At 35.9% G+C, this 19,849-nt stretch overlaps 1 protein-coding gene across 4 annotated transcripts in view; it reads right to left on the bottom strand.

Moving 5' to 3' along the window:
* Positions 1-19,849, bottom strand: part of JAK2 (Janus kinase 2) — a 137,593-nt gene that overhangs the window by 94,664 nt on the left and 23,080 nt on the right. The window contains exon 1 of one of the 4 annotated variants that reach the window (XM_066257199.1): positions 1,035-1,054. The exons of the other annotated variants lie outside the window; for them this stretch is intronic. The gene's annotated coding sequence lies outside the window, so the exon portion shown is untranslated. Of the gene's footprint in view, positions 1-1,034; positions 1,055-19,849 lie in introns of those variants that run through there. 4 annotated transcript variants of the gene reach the window in all.

The raw sequence follows: 19,849 nt of genomic DNA, 5'->3' as shown, positions 1-19,849 counted from the left end.
TGTCGGCCTGGCGTGCGAAAGTCCTGGGTTCGATTCCCAGGCAGGGCACACAGGAGAAGCGCCCATCTGCTTCTCCACCCTTCCCCCTCTCCCTGGTGGGCGTGCCAGGTGGATCCCGGTCAGGCATATTCGGGAGTCTGTCTGACTACCTACCTCCCCATTTCCAGCTTCAGAAAAATACAAAATACAAAAAAAAAAAAAAGTCACTACCAAGAACAATATAAAGGAACAAAAAACCCATGTTTTCTTCTAGGACTTTTTGGATTTTAGGCCTTACGTTCAAGTCCTTAATTCATTGTGAGTTGATTTTGTGTGTGGTGTAAGTAAGACAGGGATTGAGTTTCATTCTTTTGCATGTGTGGCTGTCCATTTTTTCCAAAATATTTTACTGAAAAACTATCTTTTCATATATTCTTGCCTCCTTTGACCATATAGGCATGGGTTATTTTGGGGCTTTATTGTGTTTCATTGATCAACACGTGACTTTAGCCAATATATACTGTTTTGGTTACTATAACTTTGTCATATTAGTTGGGTTATGTGATACCTCCAGCTTTGTTCTTCTTTCTCAGTATTGCTTTGGCTATTGGGGTCTTTCTTTGGTACCATAAAAACTTTATGTTTGTTTTTTTTTTCTGTAAAAATACTATTGTAACTTTTATAGGGATTGTATTTAATCTGTAGTTCACTATGGGTAGTAGAAAGATTTTAACAGTATTAATTTCTCCAATCCATGAGCATGGAATAGCTTTCCATTTATATGTCTTCAATTTCTTTCATCAATCCACATAGTTTTTATTGTATTGATCTTTCACCTTCTTGTTTAAATTTGTTCCTAAGCATTTCATTCCTTTTGATGCTATTATAATAGAAATTGTTTTCTTAATTTCTCACTTTGCTCATGCATTAAAAAAAAACTGCCTTTAATAAAATTCAACACAGTTCAAGACAAAAACTATAAGCAAATAGGAATAAAACCAAACTGCCTCATTCTGATAAAAAGCAATGATAAAAAACCTTGAATTAGGCCTGACCTGTGGTGGTGCAGTGGATAAAGCGTCGACCTGGAAATGCTGAGGTCGCCGGTTCGAAACTCTGGGCTTGCCTGGTCAAAGCACATATGGGAGTTGATGCTTCCAGCTCCTCCCTTCTCTCTCTCTGTCTCTCTCTCCTCTCTCTCCCTCTCTGTCTCTCTCTCCTCTCTAAAAATGAATAAATAAAAAATTTTTAAAAATTAAAAAAAAAAATAGAATGCAAAAAAACCTTGAATTAATATATTGAATTAAATGTTGCCCTCATTGTTCTTCAGTACAAAATTTAATAAGGATGTCTAAAATCATGACTTCAACATTGTAGTACAGGAACTAGTCAGCACAATAGGGCAAGAAAAAGAAGTGCTCAGAATGGTTAAAAAGGAAGATGTAAATAGTTATTATTCACAGGTAATAATATAACTCAATGTAAAACTATTTAAAGAATCTAACAATTACTAAATGAATTTACTAAGGGCACTGAGTACAAGATCCATATATAACCATGAACTGAATTTCTATACACCAGAAAAAAAATTAAAAAACAAAGATTTAACAGTAGTACCATTTACAGTAGTGACATAAAAGTCAAATATTTAGAAATAAGTCTATTGAAACACTTGTAGAATATTAGAGATGATATCAGAGTAATGGTGTATGAGACATACTCCTAATATCTACCCTTGAAATTTCCAATGAACTATAAGAACTATAATGCAGCGAAGAAACCCCACTGGGCTCACAGGTGCACCTGAAAGATCCACACACCAAAGGCACTCAAGGTGGGACAGGGTGAAAGAGGAGCAAAGACAAAACAGTGGGTTTTGCAAAGGAGAGGAGACAAACCTGGAGTGACTGGGTTGGGTTTTTTTTTCTCTACTGGACTACCAGGAAAAGGGAAGCTCCAGCTCTCTGGATTTTGATGAGGGGTAGAGAGGGGGAAACTTGGAGTACCTGGGTCTCCTTCTGCTGGGAGGAGCAATGAGATAGAGGGACAGAGGGGGAGGTAAACCAAAGCAACTAGAGCACAGAGTCACACCCCGTGTTCCCATGGTCTGCCTGCAGCCTGTATTTGGCAGAGACAGAGAAAGCAAAAGTATGGCTCCCAAGCCCCCCAGATTCTGCCTCCTTCACCTCTGGGTACAGAGAGTGGCAGAGACAAACCCCATACCTAGCTAGCTCTCCAGGCCTTCTTTCTCCCCTGAAGAGCAGAGGTGCTCAACGGCCAGTCCCCAGGTCTGTTGAGAAGTGGGAAAAAGCACCCAGAAGCCTGAAATCACCATGATTAGAGCTGTAAAGCAAGAAAGCTAAAATGGTAAAGCCGAAGCCATAAAACTCCCACAACACGCCTCACCCCCCACCCCCAAGAAAACAACTGCAGCCCTCCCTATATCCTTGTGACACCAATATCTCAGCAGACAGCTTAGGAATTAGAGTTAAAAGTTGTAATACAGTGACACCTACTGGAAGAAACCTCTCAAAACAAAATTTTATTTTCCTTTTTTCACTCTTTCTTCCCTTTTTTCTGTTTTTCCTTTTATTCTTTTTTCTCTTTATCATTGTTGAATTTCATTTTTAATATTTATGTTTTTTTTCCTATTTCTTAGTGGGTGTTTTATTATTTTATTTCTTTCCTTTCGATCTTTTTTCCTGTGCTTTTTCTTCTTGTCAAAAATTTTTTAATTTTTATATATTTTATTGTATTTTTCTTTCAAATATTTCCAATGACATCAAGGAAGAAAAAATCGAATACCAAGGCTATACAAGAAAAAGACATATTTCAGAAAGAAAATGAAAAACTCCAGAAAAAATATCAATCACACGGAAGCCTTGGATTTAAATAATAGAGAATTCAAAATTGAAATTCTGAAAATCCTCGATGAAATGCGAGAATACACCAAAAGGCAACATAATGACCTCAGAAAACAAATTAATGAACAAAACAAATACCTCACCAAGGAGAATGAAACATTAAAAACAGAGATAAAGCCTGACCAGGCGGTGGCTCAATGGATAGAGCGTTGGACTGGGATGCCAAGGACCCAGGTTCGAGACCCCAAGGTTGCCAGCTTGAGGGCAGGCTCATCTGCTTTGAGCAAAAGCTCACCAGCTCAGACCCAAGGTTGCTGGCTCGAGCAAGGGGTCACTCGGTCTGCTGAAGGTCCACGGTCAAGGCACATATGAGAAAGCAATCAATGAACAACAATGGTGTCCCAACGAAAAACTAATGATTGACGCTTCTCATCTCTCTCCATTCCTGTCTGTCCCTATCTGTCCCTCTCTCTGTCTCTGTAAAAAAAAAAAAAAAAAAAAAAAAAGAGAGATGAAGAACTCAATAGGTGAATTAAAGACTGAGGTTTAGCTAATAGAACAAGCCAGACAGAGGAATGAACCAGTGACATCAAAAACAGGCAACTAGAGATGAAAAATACAAAAAGAGCTCTATAAGAATTGTCAGACTCCATTAGAAAAAGCAATATAACAATAATGGATATATCTGAAGAAGAAGAGAAGAAAAGGGAACAGAGATCCTATACAAACAAATAATGGATGAGAATTTCCCAATCCTATGAAAAGAGTTAGAGCCTCAAATCCAAGAAACAAACAGAATGCCGAGTTACCAAAACCCAAACAGACCTACTCCAAGGCACATCATAATAAAATTTTCAAAAATCATTGACAAAGAAAGAATACTCAAGGCAGTTAGGGAAAAGAAGACTATAACATATAAAGGAAAGCCTTTTAGGTTATCATCAGACTTCTCAGCAGAAACTCTACATGTCAGAAGAGAGTGGACCCAAACATTCCAAGTACTGAAAGACAGGAATTACCAGCCAAGAATACTATATCCACCAAAGTTATCCTTCAGATATGAAGGAGAAATTAAAACTTTTATAGACATACAGAAGCTGAGGGAATTTATCACCAGAACACACCCACATCAGAAAATACTAAAGGCAGTTATTCAACCAGACACAAAGGAAAAAACAAATCAAAACTACAAGTAAAAGCTTCAACAAGGTCACAATAAAAGCAAGGATAATCTGTGACAACAATAACATAAAAGCAGAGAGGACAAAGATCTGCAGTAGCAAAGGAGGATGGAGTGCAGAAGCACTTACATGATGAAGGACTCTTGTATATATGAACATATTTTTCTTAATTGTAACCACCCATAAAAAAGCCACTACTGAACCACACAGCTTAAAAAAAAAAGAAGAAATGGGAAAGAAGTATGGAATACCACCAAACAAAAACAACAAACAGAAACAGAAAAGAGAAGAACCAAACAGAACACAGAGCTACCAGAAAACAAAATGGCTGCAAAAAATCCTCAAGTGACAATAATTACCCTAAATGTAAACAGACTGAACTCACCAATGAAGAGTCACAGAGAAGCAGATTGGATCAAAAAGCAAAACCCAACCCTATGCTGCCCTCAAGAGACACATCTAAGCTGCAAGGACAAAAGTAGATTCAAAGTGAAAGGTTGAAAAACAATTTTCCAAGCAAATAATATCCAAAGAAAAGCAGGTATAACCATACTCATATCTGACAATACTAATGTCAAGACAACAAAGGTAACCAGAGGCAAAGATGGACATTTCATAATGATAAAGACGACATTATATCAAAAAGACCTAATACCTCTTAATATATATGCACCAAACTAAAGAGCACTAAAATATACAGTATAAGACATCTACTACTGATCTAACAATAGAAACAGACAGAAACACAATCATACTTGGACATTTCAACACATCATTGATGCCTTTAGATAGATCATCCAAACAGAAAATCAATAAAGAAATATCGGCCTTAAATGGGATTCTGGACCAAATAAACACAATAGACATTTATAGGATATTTCTTCCCAAAATGTCAGATTATATTCTTCTCCAGTGTGCATGGAACATTCTCAAGGATAGACCATATGTTGGACCACAAAACTAACATCAACAAATTCAGGAAGACTGAAATTATACCAAGTATATTTTCTGATTATAAGGCTTTGAAATTAGAATTCAACTGCAAAAAGATAGTAAAGAAACCCACCGAAATGTGAAAATCAAACAATATACTTCTAAAGAAATGACTGGGTCAAAGAAAGAATAAAGCAGAGATCAAAAGATATATACAGACAAATGAAAATGACAACACAGCCTGACCAGGTGGTGGCACAGTGGATAGAGCGTCGGACTGGGATGAGGAAGACCCAGGTTCGAGACCCCAAGGTTGCCAGCTTGAGCATGGGCTCATCTGGTTTGAGCAAAGCTCACTGGCTTGGACCCAAGGCCCCTGGCTCAAGCAAGGGGTTACTCAGTCTGCTGTAGCCCCACGGTCAAGCCACATATGAGAAAGCAATCAATGAACAATGATGGTGTCACAACAAAAAAACTAATGATTGATGCTTCTCATCTCTCTCCATTCCTGTCTGTCTGTCCCTATCTATCCCTCTCTCTGACTCTCACTCTGTCTCTGTAAAAAAATAAATAAAAATTAGAAAAATAAATAAAATGACAATACAACATATCAAAATTTCTGGGATGCAGCAAAAGCAGTAATAAACATATGTACCCTGATTTATCAATGTCACTGCATTAAAATTAATAAAAAAGGGGAAGTTTATATCAAGAAACAAGAGAGATCCCAAGTAAACAACCTAATATCACATATAAAGAGAAAAAGAAGAACAAAGGCAACCCAAAATCGGCAGAAGAAAGGAAATAGTAAAAATTAGAGCTGACTAAATGAAACAGAAAATAGAAAAAGTACCTGTATAGCAAAAGTTAATACAACAAAGAGCTGGTTTTCTTAAAAGATCAATAAGAATTAATTGATAAATCCCTGGCCAGACTCACTAAAAAAAAAAAAAGGGAAAGGACTCATAAAAACAAAATCTAAAAGGAAAGAGGAGAAATTGCCACAGATATCATAGATATACAAAGGATTGTTGTGTAATACTATGAAAAATTATATGGCACTAAATTCAACAATCTAGAAGAAATGGATAAATTCCTAGAACTATACAATCTTCCTAGACTGAGTCACGAAGAAATGGAAAATGTAAATAGACCCATAATAAAGGAGGAAATAGAAACAGTTATCAAAAACCTCCCCAAAAATAAAAGTCCAGGGCCAGATGGCTACACTAGTGAATTCTACCAAACATTCATAGAAGAGTTGATTTCTATTCTTCTCAAAGTCTTCCAAAAAATAAACAAAGCAACACTCCCCAACATATTATATGAGGCCAACATAATCTGCATACCAAAACCTGACAAGGACAAAAAAAGAAAACTACAGACCAATATCTCTAATGAATACAGATGCAAAAATCCTAAACTAAATACTAGCAAATCAAATACAACACATTAAAAAAAATAATACATCACAATCAAGTGGGATTCATTCCAGGGGCACTAGGATGGTTCAACATAAGGAAATCGATTAACGTTATACACCACGTCATCAAAACAAGGTCACAAATCATATGATCCTATCAACAGAAGCAGAAAAGGCATTCAATAGGAAACAACATTCCTTTATGTTCAAAACATTCAATAAAATGGGTACAGAGAAAATATCTCAACATAATAAAGCCCATATATGACAAACTATCAGCTAATATACTAAATGGTGAAAAACTGAAAGGTTTTTCTATAAAATTAGGGACAAGTCAAGGCTGCCCACTATGTCCATTCCTATTAAACACAGTGCTGGAAAATTTAGCCAGAGTGATCAGACAAGAGGAAGAAATAAAAGGCATTCAGATCAAAAAAGAAGAAGTAAAAGTTTTACTCTTTGCAGATGACATAATCCAATATATAGAAAACCCCAAAGACTTCACAGAAAGACTAACAGAAACAATAAACCAATACAGTAAGGTCACAGGATACAAAATCAATATACAGAAGTCTACTGCTTTCATATATGTCAACAATGAAACTTTGGAAAATGAACTCACAAAAATAATCCCTTTTACAGTTTCAACAACAACAAAATAAATAAATAAATAAATAAAATAAAATACCTGGGGATAAACTTAATAAGAAATGTAGAGTATGTATATACTAAAAACTATACAGCATTATTAAAGAAAATTGAAAAAGACACAATGAAATAGGAAAATATTCCATGTTCATGGGTTGGAAGAATCAACACAGTTAAAATGGCCATATTACCCGCCCTGGCCAGTTGGCTCAGCAGTAGAGCGTCAGCCTGGCGTGCGGGGGACCTGGGTTCGATTCCCCGCCAGGGCACATAGGAGAAGCGCCCATTTGCTTCTCCACCCCCCCCCCTTCCTCTCTGTCTCTCTCTTCCCCTCCTGCAGCCAAGGCTCCATTGGAGCAAAGATGACCCGGGCGCTGGTGATGGCTCCTTGGCCGCTGCCCCAGGCGCTAGAGTGGCTCTGGTCACGGCAGAGCGAGGCCCCGGAGGGGCAGAGCATCGCCCCCTGGTGGGCAGAGCTTCGCCCCTGGTGGGCGTGCCTGGTGGATCCCGGTCAAGCGCATGCGGGAGTCTGTCTGACTGTCTCTCTCCGTTTCCAGCTTCAGAAAAATACAAAAAAAAAAAAAAGGCCATATTACCCAAAGAAATATAGAAAATTAATGCAATTCCCTTCAAAATTCCAATATCATTTTTTAAAGAAATGGAACAAAAAATCACCAGGTTTGTATGGAAACATAAAAAAACCTCAAATAGCCAAAGCACTACTGAGAAAGAAAGAACAAAGCTGGAAGTATTAAAATACCTAACTTCAAATTATACTACAGAGCCACGATAATCAAAACAGCATGGTGCCTGACTAGGCGGTGGTGCAGTGGATAAAGCGTCGGACTGGGATGCGGAGGACCCAGGTTCGAGACCCCGAGGTCGCCAGCTAGAGCACAGGCTCATCTGGTTTGAGCAAAGCTCACCAGCTTGGACCCAAGGTTGCTGGCTCGAGCAAGGGGTTACTCGGTCTGCTGAAGGCCCACAGTCAAGGCACATATGAGAAAGCAATCAATGAACTAAGGTGTTGCAACGAAAAAATTGATGATTGATGCTTCTCATCTCTCTCCCTTCCTGTCTGTCCCTATCTATCCCTCTCTCTGACTCTCTCTCTGTCTCTGTAAAAAAAAAAAAAAACAGCATGGTATCGGGGGGAAAAAAAAAAAGACACATAGCCAATGGAACAGAATTGAGAGCCCAGAAACAAAACCATATATATGGTATATAGTCAAATCATCTTCTACTAAGGAGCCGAAATCATACAACAGAGGAAAGAAAGTCTCTTCAATAAACAGTGCTGGAAAAATTGGAAAGCCGCATGCAAAATAATGAAACTTGATTACAGTTTGCCCCCCTGCACAAAAATCAATTCAAAATGGATCAAAGACCTAAACATAAGATCTGAAACAATAAGTTACATAATAGAAAACATAGGCACTAAACTCATAGACCTTGGCCGTATAGAACAATTTATGAATTTGACCCCAAAGGCAAGGGAGGTAAAGGCAAAATAAATGAATGAGACTATATCAAACTAAAAAGCTTCTGCACATCAAAAGAAACTGACAACAAAACAAATGGACAGCTAACAAAATGGGAGATGATATTTTCAAACAACAACTCAGATAATGGCCGAATATCCAAAATATACAAAGAACTCACAAAGCTCAGCAAGAAATAAGCAATCCAATTAAGAAATGGGGAGAGGACATAAAAAGATACTTCGCCCAAGAAGAAATACAAATGGCCAACAGATATAAGAAAATATGCTTATCTTCACTAGCTATTCGAGAAATGCAAATCAAAACTACAATGAGATACCACCTTACAACCTGTTATAATGGCTACTACCAACAAGACAGGTAACAGCAAAGTGTTGGAGAGGCTGTGGAGAAAAGGAACTCTCATTTACTGCTGGTAGGAATACAAATTAGTGCAACCATAATTTAAGAAAGTATGATGGCTCCTCAGAAAACTAAGAATAGAACTATCATATGACCCAGCAATCCCTTCTTTCTCTCCATATCTTCCTCTCTTGTTCACTCTCTTTCTCAAAAGAAAAAAATATATATATAGGAAAACTCAATATTGTTCTGACATTAATTCTTTTTCCAGATTGATCTACAGATTCAGACAAGTCTCAAAATTTTAGTAACTCATATTTTTGGAAATCTAGAAACGAAAATCTATATGAAAAACAAAAAATAACAATAATAGCCAAAACAATCCTGAAAGCAAACTTGAAGGATTTATACTACCAGACATCAAATTTACTATAAAGTCATAATAATTAAGTTAGGTTGGTATTGGCATAAATATTCACAAGTAGCAAATGAAATAAATAGAGTTCAAAGAAATATCCTCATATAAGGTCACCTAGTTTATAAGAGATGTGTCACTACACTGGTGAAAATATCTTGGTCTTTTCAATAAATGTTTCTCAGTTAGTTGGTAATCGAGATGGGAGAAGAAAAATCTTGACTTCTGCTTTACACCTTACCCAAATATTAATTTGAGATAGATAATTATTCAAAGGTAATAAATACTTCAGAAAAAAAATAAGAATATCTTCATGGTGTGCATGAATAAAGTGGGTTCTATGGAAAGTAACCTCACAGGGTGATCTGATCATAAATTCTTAACTGGGCAGGTCATGGTGGGTCTTACCCCAGGTCTTTATCTTCTTCAGTGAAAGGTTTAAACCAGCCCTGTCCATTGTTCTTGTGCATCAAAAAACAAATGGGAACAAATACAATATTTAAAATAAAGAACAAGTAAATTTAAATCAACAAACTGACCAGTATTTCAATGGGAACTATGGACCTGCTTTTGGCTAATGAGATGGTCAATGTGCTCCTCTCACTGACTACCAATGAAAGAGGTGCCTCTTCCGGAAGTGCGGCGGGGGCCGGATAAATGGCCTCAGGGGGCCACATGCGGCCTGTGGGCCGTAGTTTGGGGACCCCTGATCTAGATGAACACTTCTTTAAAATACCAGAAGTTGCCAGAAGTAATACCCCTAAAAGGGGGTATTAACCCTAAAAAGAGTACATAATCTTGTTAACTCCCTTGTAATGCCTTTTCCCCACCTCCAGGTAATCTTTCCTTCCTTAATTCGAAATGCACAAAAGAGACTGGAAAACTGTGGCAAAGCATTTGAGATCTTGCTCCTGGCATGTGATCAGTTTGGCTCAAATAAACTCTTATAAAAATTCTCTATAGGTTTACACATTTCTTATATTGACATAACCTCTTCAAGTGTACATGGAACATTCACATTAAGTTGTACCATATACTGGGATGGTGTATAAACTACAGTAAGTTTCAGTTCATTTGAAAAGGCTGAATTTATAAGAATTATGTTCTTGACCCTGGCCGGTTGGCTCAGTGGTATAGCATCGACGCAGCATGTGGAAGTCCAGAGTTTGAGTCCTGGTCAGGGCACACAAGAGAAGTACCCATCTGCTTCTCCACCCTTTTCCCTCTCCTTCCTCTCTATCTCTCTCTTCCCCTCCCGTGGCCAAGGCACCATTGGAGCAAAGTTGACCCGGGTGCTGAGGATGGCTCTATGGCCTCTGCCTCAGATGCTAGAATGGCTCCGGCATAACAGAGCAACGCCCCAGATGGGCAGAGCATAGCCTCCTGGTGGGCATACCAGATGGATCCCAGTCGGGCGCATGCGGGAGTCTGTCTGACTGCCTCCCTGCTTCTAACTTTGGAAAAACATACACACACAAAAATAAATAAATAAATAAATTTATGTTCTTAAACCTTAATGAAGTTAAATTAGAAACTAATAATGGCCCTGGCCAGGTAACTCAGTTGGTTAGAGCGTCTTCCCGATACACCAAGGTTGTAGGGCACATACAAGAATCAAACAATGAATTAATGCTTAAAATCAATTTCTCTCTCGTTCTCTTAATTTTAAAAAAGAAAGTAATATTAATAGGATATCTAGAAAATCTCCCAATATTGCAAAATTAAAATATTTCTAAATAACATGGAAAACCATTACCTTCTGTTCCTTTGTCCATAATACTATTCCAGAAGACAAAAGGTTGTTACCTCCATAATTCCTGGCCCTCACCTAATAAACCTAAAAAGTTCTTTGAGAATGGTTTAAGAAAAGTAGAAAATCTACTATTAAAGCTGTTGGGAATAATATCTAAAAACAACTTCTGGCCCTAGCCTGGTAGCTCAGTTGGTTGGAGCATCATCCTGATGTGCTAGGGTTGTAGGTTTGATTCCCAGTTGGGGCACTGACAGGAATCAACCAATAAATGGGCATGGATGAGTGGAAAACAAATCAATGTTTCTCTTTTTTCTCTCTCTCTCTCTCAAATCAATAATAAATAAAGTTTTCCACTACTTATGTTAATGGGAAAGGGAAAAATCCTTCCTCCTTTTTCTGGTTCTTTTGGCTGGTTAAATAATCAAATCAACATAAGGCAGATTAACAAGAGAAAATCAAATTAATTTCATGCACAAGGGAACCTCACATACATGAAAGAGTCAAAGACCCACAAACATGAGAGGAGACCCCACACACATGAGAGGTCCAGGGACAGAAAGTTAAAATGAGGTATACTGGCATTCTAAGTAAAGGATGAGGTAAGGCACCTTGGGGCTTCCCAGGGGAGGAAGGTCATTGCAAGACAATACAAGGAGCAGACACTCAGTAACTAGTAGTGTGTGCATATAGATAAGTCAGAAGTTATCTCTTATAATCTCTTATTATGGGCAAGGCTGCTAATTTAAATTCTTCCAGTCGTTAAGGGATGAGGAGTAAAAGTTCTCTTAAGCCTGAAGTCTCTCTTGTCTTTAGCTCAAAATCATCGGCAAACAGGCACATCTTGGGATGACTCATTCTGAACATCTATCTACATTCAATAGATTCTAGTTTGGGTTCTTCAATTTAAAGCAGAAATGTACGGCTGGGGTGGATTTTATGGTGTGGATTATGACTCAAATTGTTTTTTTTCAAAGTATGCCTATTCTTAGAAAAAATAAGAAATGTTAAACAATTCCCCCAGTTACCTGTTAGCATCCAAACAAACCTTTTAATTGTCTTTACCTATTCTCATGACTACTTTAAGCTAATTGGTTTCTACCATATATTTGCCTACCCAAACATACATTCAAGTGTACATCTGACTAATTATATCTAATGCAATATCTCTCTAATCTCTCTAAACTATAATCAAACATACAAGTAAGGAGACAGCCAAGAAAAGTTACATAACATGAATTGTACAAGGGCAGAGTGTCTACTTTGAGCTTCCTGTCAATGTTAATAGGAACACTATATCATTAACAAAAATCATCAGTGAAAAGACTTTGGATCTATTGCCCTGGCCTGGTAGCTCAACTGGTTAGAGCAGGCATGGCCAACATATGGCCCTCAGGCGGATCCAGCCCACGTAATGAGTTTATGTGACCCATGATTAAATTTTTAATATTCTCCGCTACTTTAAAATCTCAGCTACTCAGAAGTGAAAGCATCTTTGATTACTGGAAATCGAGAAATTTAACAAGATAGTGAAACATGGAAAAGAATTCCACGTGTGACTAATCTAGGGTTAACTTTCAATAATTTGTCAAATGGATTCGCAATACTTTTTATTTTTTTAAAAAATTCATTATAAGGATTTACAACTTTTGTACTCATCTGTACTCAGTATGAACTACTTGACATTTAGCGGAGATGTGAAACCCACATTCTTTTAGGTGGAGTTTGCCAGTACGCACTCAAGGTCAAACAATTCGTTACTTTTGTGGTCAAGTGTGCTGAATCAAGTGGCGTCATAGCATAGACAATAGCTGCAATTGATAACTGAAAACATGTCCAGGCTGTTTGTAAAACAAAATATTTATAATTGTTTTATTTGTGATATAACCCCTTCAAGCTCATTCTATTAAATAAATGTTTTGATTGATTGTGATACAGTTTGGATATTTATACGGTATGTAATTATACTTTTATTAAAAAATATTTTTATTAAAATAATATATTAAAATATTTTTCACTCACTTACATTTACTCATAAACAAATTACATAATAAAATTGTTTACTTAAATGAATCATTTTTGTATTTAACATTCTTTAATTTTAATATTTCATCTGGCCCATGAATAAAGTTTTCTTTCTAATCTGGCCTGGGGGTAAAAACTGTTGGCCAAGCCTGCGTTAGAGTGTCATCCTGATACTCCAAGGCTGCAGGTTCAATCCCTGGCCAGGGCACATATAACAATCAATTAAGGCATGCATGAATGAATAGAGCAACAAATCGATGTTTCTCTTTCTCTCAATAAATAGAAAAAAATTTTTAAAGAATTTTTAAAAAGAATTGATTCTACTTTTCAGCAACTATTTGAAAAAGTAGTAACAGAAAACTTCTCTGAGTGAAGGAAATAGACACACAAGTCCAAGAAACTCAGAGTCTCAAACAAGATGAACCCAAGGGGGCACACACCTAAGACACATCATAATTAAAACGTCAAAGGTTAAAGACAAAGAGAGAATCTTAAATGTAGCAAGAGAAAAGCAGTTAGTTACCTACAAGGGAGGTCCCACAGACTCTCAGCTGATTTCTCAACAGAAATTTTGCAGGCCAGAAGGGATGGACAAGAAATATTCAAAGTGATGAAAAGTAAGGACCTATAACTAAGATTACTTTAACCCAGCAAAGCTATCATTTATGATCAAAGGAAAAATAGAGAGTATCCCAGACAAGAAAAAGCTAAAGGCGTTCATTACCACCAAACCAGTCTTACAGGAAATGTTAAAGGTTCTTAAGAAGAAGAAGAAAAAAAGATAAAAAATATTAACAAGAAAATGGCAATAAATACATACCTATCAACAATGGAATCTAAAAGCCAAAATAAAGGAACAAAACTATAAAAAAGAAAAACCATTTTATGATATATCAGATAATTAGAAATTTGATTGCTTGCTTAATGTATAAAGATAAAAGAATTATGATTTTTTTCATATTAAAAATAGTTCTTATATTTTAGAGGTACATACAGAAATAATAATGGAAGAAATGATGTCTACAATGTGCTTCAAAATAACACAATAGTAGGGAAAATAGATGGCACAGAACTAACTATAGGTAATTACAGCCATTGAGGCTGCGTGATTACTATATTATACTATTATGTCTGTTTTTGCATGTTCAAAATTCTACCTGAAAAAAGGTTTTTTATAGGATTTTGTTATATTTTATCTAGTACTTCTTAAAAGAGTGTTTTCAGGTTATTCAAACAAAAATATCAGAAAATAATATCCAAGATTTATAATTTTTTTTCACATAGGTGTAAAAGCAAAGATATGTCATAAAATTTACAAATTTTTTTCTTTTGAAGCTACTAATCTCTAAATATAATTATACATTAACAGTTTAATTCATTTATATTCAAACAAAAAACAAAATGTCACCAATTATACTTAAAAATATCTAAAACAAAGTATTTCTTGGATGCCCAGAGTTATTATATATCTAAAATATCTAATCAAACGAAACACTCTCCTTTACAACACTCATTCGAACAATTGATCTGCAAGAATAAAATGCAATTTAAGAACTTACTAAAGATACCAGTTTACTTTTTATTTAATTTATAATCTCTAGTGCCAATTATTAGTTCTAATTGTTTGTTGCCAGTCTAATCTTAACACTGTGTGGGTCCTTAGTATTCACATTTTTTCCTTTGACTTCTTTCATCTTTATAATGAAGTTAAAACAGTGTACTCCATACTGAAATAATTTAGAGCAATGGTTTACACCTCAGCCTACAAGTTATAATAACACAGGGAACTTTTTATAAATATCAATACCTTAACCTACTCAAGGTCAAAGAAATAATATGGTCTGATAGAAACTTCAAAATAAATATTTTAGTGATGCTCAAATATACAAGGGAAAGATGATGCTCAAATATATAAGGGAAAGATTAACATTCATGAAAAGAACAAGAAATTATAAAAGAAAATCATTTCAGCAGAATATATGAGTTAATGATAGTCTAGATAGAGATGAAGAGAATAATAAGCTGAAAGATGGTACTAAGGCATTCACCCAGACAGCAGCAACTATAAACAAAACAAAAATTTGAAAATGTAATTAAGAGACAGAGAAAAGATTGTAAGACCTCTGTATGCATCTACTAGGCAATCAATAAGAACAAACATTGAAAACAGAAATAGCTGAAAATTTTCCAAAACCAAATGAAGACATTATCAGTAATTAAATGGAGTAAAATAAACTTTTAAAATTCACATCTAGATATACCATAGGCAAACTATAATACCTTAGAATATCATACATAAGGAAAAAAGGTGAATAACAACCAAAGACAAAAGGCAGATTATTTACAAATGAATAAAAATTAAACTGGCATCTTTTCAACAATAATCAATACTAGATGACAATGCAGTAATATCTTCAAATTGATGACAGAAAATAATCCAGGAAACAACATTTTTCAAGGGTGAGGGGAAAAAGGTATTTTCAGACATTCAAAGCCATATAAAGAAAAGATGTTAAACCACACACAGACTCTTACTAAAAGAACTATTAGTAGATATGGGGTTTTTTTACTTTTTTTAATTTATTTTTATTTATTTATTTTAGAGAAGAGAGGGAGAGACAGAGAGAGAGAGAGGAGAGACAGAGAAAGAGAAGGGGGGGAGGAGCTGGAAGCATCAACTCCCATATATGCCTTGACCAGGCAAGCCCAGGGTTTTGAACCGGCGACCTCAGCATTTCCAGGTCGACGCTTTATCCACTGCGCCACCACAGGTCAGGCAGTAGATACGTTTTTATGAAAGGAAAACAGAATTCAGACAGAAAGCATTTCAGTTACAACAGTAATCACCAAAATTGACTTAAAAAAAAGCTTGTTAAAAAAGAAACACATAAAGGTGAAACTTTACATTAGAATAAGATAGACGGTATTTGGTTCCTCCTTGCCTACTTAGTAGGAGATTTACTCAATAACTTGGAACTTTGCTGTAAAAGGTTTTATTTAAGCATATATGTCAAAAATGTTAAAGGTAACCACTAAAAGAAAAGACTTATAATCTACAAAAAGGAAAAATATAAAGAAAATGACAAACAAAAATATAGTAAAAAAATTTTAAGTCCAAATGTCAGTATATACAAATAAGCCAATTAAACCTACCTTACATATGACAAAGGACATCAGATTGAATCTTTTTTAATCAGGATAAAGAAGATGTGGTACATATATACAATGGAATATTACTCAGCCATAAGAAACGGTGACATAGTATCACTTACGACAACATGGATGGACCTTGATAACTTTATACTGAGTGAAATAAGTAAATCAGAAAAAGCTAAAACTGTATGAATCCACACATAGGTGGGATACAAAATTGAGACTCACAGACATAGATAAGAGTGCAGTGGTTACCAGAGCAAGAAGGGATGTGGGGGAGGGGGAGGGGTTGGGTATAAAGAGGGACAAATTGTAAGGTGATGAAGGATGATGTGACTTTGGGTGATGGGTATACAACATAATTGACTGTTCTGATGTGGAGATGTTTACCCGAAATCTATATACTGTTGATCAATGTCACCCTGTTAAATTTAATTTTCTAAATAAATTTTACAAAAAAGATATACAGTACTTAGAAGAGACAGACAACAAAACCCTACAGAAAGATTAACCAAAATAAAAAGACATTTTTCTCAATTTGACAGAGACAAAATGGCACTAATTCTTACTGATGATAAGCTGAACAAACTCAAAGAAGGAAACTGCAAAATCTAAGTAAGTAATAGAAACCCCAACTGAAAAAAAAGTAAAAGATATGAATACATAAATATAAAAAATAGTAAATCCCACTTGTGAACAAGAAAATATAAATTAAAATAAGATACCAAATCATACCCATGAGGTTGGCAAAATTATGAAGTCTCAAAAGACCAAGTGTCATAGAGAGGACATAAAGCAGAAGAACCTTTCAAAAAATTTGTTTTGAAAAGCAATTACGCTACCTTTAATTAACCTGAAGATATACCTATTTTACAACCCAAAAATTCCATTTCTAGTATAGCTCTAGAGAAATAAACTGAGGAGCCCTGAGGAGCCACTGCGCCACCTCACCCACAGGTGTTGTAAAGTACCAAAAGCTACAGAATCAATATTAATATTTTAAGAGGCTTAAAGAACATTTTATTAATTTGGGTTAAGGTGTGCAGAGAAATTTTGTGAATGATCTCTGTACTGTGTGACTGGCATAAAACCAGGATGGCCCTTGGCATTGTATTGTAAATGCGAAGGGAAGGAAAACATGGATTCCCTGACATTCCACCACATCTGTGGGGAAAGGGGTGAATGGCTAGCCAGATGCAGGAAGAGAAAAGCCAAAATAAACCCTTTCTTATAGCAATGAGCCGTTTGCGGGCATTTGTCCCCATAGAAACTACCTCTCCCATGTGAATGCATATAGTTAAAGTGTGTGACTCTGGACAAAGAGATAGCGGATAAACATTAGAAAATATAGGAATGTCTCTTAATATGTAAAGAGACATCTTTCTATCATTGTGTTGACTTGTAAATTTTGTTTTCTCCAAAATGATGTATGGCTTGCAAATTGAACATGGTCCTATCATGTTAAAGGGCATATGACTATAACCAATAGTGGTAAAGGGCACCTAATTGCAAATTTTGCTTCTATACTTCCCGCTTGCAAAACTATAAAAACTAAAGTAGAACAAAGGGCCGGCACGCTCTCCCTCAGATTTCTGTCGGAGTTGCCGCCGCTTGGCCAAGCTAGACAATAAAGCTTTGGTGTGTACTCGACGGATTTTGTTCATGTCTTCAATGTTTTGAGTCCCTCCAGATTAGGCTTAACATAAACTAGTACGTAATTTTCAGAATAGCATTATTTATAATAAAAAAGCAAGTAACTTTAATGTACATCAGTTGAAAAAATATGTAAATTGTAGAATTTCATACAATGCAAATACCATACTATACATCAATTTAATGATGAATGAACTAGAGCTATAGGTATCAAAACATGGATAAATGTCACAAAAATATGTGAGGATTACAAATTTGTTGATCGATATTTATGCATGATACCATTTTACCATTTATTTAAAGTTCAAATTCAATTTAATAGTACATTACTTATTTATATACATATGTAGTAAAAGTTTAAAATATGCATGACAATGATACTAACTCCAAGTTAGTGGGCACCTCTAGTGAGGTAAAAGGGAGAGATACAGGAGTAGAAATAGGTAGATGAGCTTCAACTCTATCTATAATGTTTATTTCTCAAAAAAAAAAAAAAAAGATCTAAAGTAAAAAGTGGCCAAAAAACTGTCAGAACTGAATGGTAAATACAGGTAAATTAATTATTCTATTTTTCCTGACTTCCTATATATTAAGAATATTTCAAAAAAAGTCATAATACTAAAATGAAAAGAATAAAGGGAAGAATCTTTGGTTTAGGAGACACTTAAAATTGAACTGGGTTTGAATCCTGACCCCAGTGCTCTTACTCTGAAGAAATTATTTAATCCTTCTAAGCCTCAGTTTCCTAATCTCATCTAAAAAATATAAATAACAGCCTCTATTTCAGAGATATTATAAGGATTGAATGGGACAACCTATCTGAAATAATCTCACCCGGAGATTAGCACTTGCCCAACTTTTCATACAAGACAATGCTGGAACTATTTGTCCCTTCCCCCCCCCCCCTTTATTTTCTTTTTTCCTCCAAACATACAGGCTTTGAGAGTTAAAATGTATGGTAATTAATACATGTTGAAAAAAGAAACTGCTGAAAATTAAAACTTCTTATTGAAGTTGGTCACATTACCACCAAAGACATGATGTCTTAGTTTAAATGTTCCTAGAAGCAAAACCTGGTACAGGATTCAAATGAAACATTAGTTTTGAAGTTCAGGTAACATTAACAAGGAAATAGAGGTGATAGGGAAGAGAAGACAGCCAATTTACTGCACTCTTAAATCAGCTACTACAGTTGGCTTAATCCCTCAGAAAAGCTCTAAGAAAACAGTGTAAAATATGTCTCAGAATTATCCCACCCAGGGCAGCTATAGTATTTATACGATACCAAACCCTGGGAGTCACTGGCTGAGTGACTTCTGGCCTGCCACAAGCACTGGAAGCATGGATTCCTACAGTTCCAAGAAAAAAAGTCAGCAGGTAGAAATGCAAATACTAACAAGTTTGCTAAAGCACACACAAGTTGCCAGAGGATAAGGGTGGAACATATCCATACTACATTATACTATTATTTAAAGAGCACAAAAGGTGAAAAAAGAGATGATACGATGTCAGATCTGGATTATTAGTTCAGAACTTGTTCTTCCTCAGTTTCCACTTGAAAACTAAATTACATTAATCTTAATTACATCAAACAGAACAAACCAAAAGTTTTCTTTTTTTTTTTTCTTTCTCATATATTTTGTATGGTCTTTAAAGAGTGAGTGTTCCCATTTTGTCAAAAATGGAATGTCCTCCTCACACAGCATAAGAAAAATGGATTCTAGATATAACAGCAAAATTAACTTACAAAAAAGTTTTTAAAAAGAGATAGCTACTACCTAAACAGGCAGTGGCACAGTGGATAGAGCATAGGACTGGGACGCAGAGGACCCAGGTTTGAAACACTGAGGTTGCCGGCTTGAGGCCGGGCTCATGAGCTTGAGCGCGGGGTTGCTGGCTTGAAGCCCAAGGTCACTGGCTTGAGCAAGGGGTCATTCACTCTGCTGTAAACCCGCCCCCCCACCCCCCCATCAAGGCACAT

Source organism: Saccopteryx bilineata, chromosome 2 (assembly GCF_036850765.1).
Source record: "Saccopteryx bilineata isolate mSacBil1 chromosome 2, mSacBil1_pri_phased_curated, whole genome shotgun sequence".
Taxonomy (NCBI): Eukaryota; Metazoa; Chordata; class Mammalia; order Chiroptera; family Emballonuridae; genus Saccopteryx; species Saccopteryx bilineata.
Note: the sequence above shows the minus strand (reverse complement) of the source record. Positions and strands in the feature narration are given on the sequence as shown.